Genomic DNA, 2,988 nt, shown 5'->3' on the forward strand with positions numbered 1-2,988 from the left:
CCATGGGATTCTCTAGGCAAGAATACTGGAATGCATTGCCATGCCCATCCTCGGGGGATCTTCCTGACCCAGGGATCAAACCCATGTCTCTTACGTCTCCTGCATTAGCAGGTGGGTTCTTCACCACTAGCGCCACCTGGGTTTAGTACTTACAGCTCTGAACTATATGCCAATCACTGGGGATATTGAGATAAATTAGACTTGCTCAGTGGCCTTGAGAAACCTGTGAGCTACAGCAAGGATAGACTTAGAGAGGCATAGCCGGGGTCAGGGGGGTGCTGTGGGCTGTATGTTTCCAGAAACAGGGACACCTATGCCTAAGTCTGTGCACGGACCAAGGTGTTTGCTCTGCCCTTTCTCGTGTGAAAAAAAGTGAGCCATTTCCTTCCTTCGCTGCTGGGCCAGCTGTCTCTCGGCTGCATCACAAGTGAGATTAGCATGGGGAAGTTGGAATGGAAAAGAAAAGTTGAAGGAAAACAGCTAAGAAACCTTACACGGAATTCAGAATGCCTAGCTGTCCTTTACATTTTTATTTCTACATCATATTTTATTTGTAGAGGCAGGCAAGGACGTTGACTGAGTTGTTTGCAATCCAGGAGTTCTTGGGTTTCCCAGGTGACTCAGTGGTAAAGAATCTGCCTACCAACACAGGAGACGCGGGTTGGATCCCAGGGTTGGGAAGATCCCCTGGAGAAGGAAATGGCAACCCACTCCAGTGTTCTTGCCTGGAGAATCCCATGGACAGAGGAGCCTGGTGGGCTACAGTCCATGGGGTCACAGAGTCAGACACGACTGAGTGACTAAACAAGAACAGGAGTTCTAGGTTCAGAGCTGACACAAAGGAGATGCTTAATAAACATTTGTTGATGTGGAATCTCATCTTGGGAGAAGTCTCTTACACTCTCCTGTGGGTGTGCTTTCAGGCAGATTCCTTTTATGGTGTCCAAAATTTACAAACGATGGGTGAGCCTGTCGTAAAGTGAGCAACACCATGAAAAAGCAGCCACTGCTGATGCTCCGAGTAAGGCCCTTGCTCCCACTCTGCCTGCTTTTGCAATCAGGCTAGCTACCAGGGTCTGTTTCCTGCTGACCTTATTCTGCTGGGGAAGGTGGGCTGCAGCTGCTCCCCGAGCCAGGACCCCGACAGCTTCCCAGATGTTGGTGCTCCAGGGGTGACGGCGCCTTCTCAGTCCCCATGCCCCCAGCAAGGCTCCTGCCAGCTCAGGCCTGCGGTGACCCTTTCTGAGACTCCCGTTGGTTTCAGAGTCGTTTGCTGCCACTCTGGTTCACAGCAGGTCGAGTAACAGCATGGGAGAAATACAGGGGGACCCGGGGCTCACACCTAGGTGAAAGAGTGACATGAATGGAGAAGAAAATGTAAAAATTCCTCTGTGTTGGAGAGAGATTATGCCGGCTTACCCACTGGGTTCCCGCTGAGCGCAGTAGTAATTGGAATGTATTCTTTGCAAAGTTTATTGGGTCCTGGAGCGACTTGTTACTGAACTGGTCAATTAATCTATTTTTTTTGTTTTTTAATGAGTTAGGGGATTTCCTTCAGCAGAAACTCACCAGGAAGCATGACTGAATGCCCAGAGCTCAGGGAAAGGCTGGCCTTTCCTTCTCAAAAACCCTATCCAACAATTGAAGTAGGAAACGGATGACTCCCGCTACAGGTGGCAAATTGGGCTGATGTGGGAGCCACAGAGGAAGGGTTTACCCCGCACAGAGGTGAGAGCAGAGCGGGAGGGGGGATCACCACGAAACCCGATTACTCAAGGGCAGCAGTTTGAGGATTCGGAAATAAATCCGTTAGTCTCCCTGCTGAGAGACAAATGATTTCTATTTAAAAACCTGCTTGTTCCATGCAGTAACTCCCAGCGTAGCAATAATTAATGATATCAGAAGGTTAAGAAAGACCTGCTGCTGGAATCCCTCTGCTCCAAGCATGAAATTGGATTAAAGTGAAGATAAACTTAGACACTAAATCTGTTGAGGAAATCAGTAATTATGTGGAAATGCACACATTTGGAGCTATTTGAGGGAGTCAAGTGGCTGATGGGGTAACAGTTTTGTCCCAGGCATTGGGGCCTTGGTGGAGATGAACCCTCAGAGGACGCAGAACAAGGCATCATGCCCACTTTAGTCCCAACTCTAGATTTAATTTTTCTTTTTTCCCCAAAGTGAAGTTCTGTGGGCCTTTTGGATACATCCTATGGCCAATTCTACTGGATTCCTACCTAGTATCCATTTCTCTTCTTTATTAGCAGATTTTTTTTTTCAGGGGGACAGGGTACAGACTACAGAAGGTAATTGCCAGGCAGTCTGGCAGTTAGCGGGTGTCTGGGTATGTGTTCTGGCCAAAGACACTCAAGTAGAAATATACTGAATGGGGCTTCTGGGAAAGTTATTTTTCTTGATAAAAAGGGACATAATTGAGAGACTGGGATCTATATATATACACTACTATACAAAAAAATAGGTAATTAATAAGAATCTGCCGTACAGCACAGGGAGCTCCACTCAGCATTCTGTAGTGGCCTGCATGGGAAAAGAATATATAAAAAAAAAAGGAATGGTGGATATATGTATATGTACAGCTGATTCACTTTGCTGTATACCTGAAACTAACACAACACTCTAAATCAGCTATATTTCAATAAAAGATTTTTTAAAAAGGGACAAAGTTAGTTGACTGGCATGTGCCCTTTGCCTTCCCTTCTCCTCTTTCCCCTGTCTGGAATAGCAATACAAGGGCTGGAGGTTCAGCAGCTGTTTTATCACCATATGGATGAAGTTTCTGTCTTAAGGGTAGTGGGGCCAGAAAGAGCCTGGATCCTTTGTGATTTCCTGGGGCAAACGGGAAGGAGAAAGCTGTGGTATCAGGCATCTTAACTGATCAAGCCCCAAGCCATAAATTTTAGATTTAGAATACAGTTTCATGTTACTGATTTCAGGCATATGGCAAAAAGAAATTCAGTCATGGCCAGC

The 2,988-nt window shown here is 46.5% G+C and overlaps 1 long non-coding RNA gene across 1 annotated transcript; it reads right to left on the reverse strand.

Moving 5' to 3' along the window:
- Positions 1–302: 302 nt before the first annotated feature.
- Positions 303–1,821, reverse strand: LOC129633757 (uncharacterized). The gene is made up of 2 exons (XR_008705262.1): positions 1,570–1,821; positions 303–1,342 (listed from the first exon to the last, which is right to left on the reverse strand). It is a non-coding gene; the product is annotated as an uncharacterized LOC129633757 (long non-coding RNA).
- Positions 1,822–2,988: the final 1,167 nt, after the last annotated feature.

This window comes from Bubalus kerabau, chromosome 19 (assembly GCF_029407905.1).
Source record: "Bubalus kerabau isolate K-KA32 ecotype Philippines breed swamp buffalo chromosome 19, PCC_UOA_SB_1v2, whole genome shotgun sequence".
Classification (NCBI taxonomy): domain Eukaryota; kingdom Metazoa; phylum Chordata; class Mammalia; order Artiodactyla; family Bovidae; genus Bubalus; species Bubalus kerabau.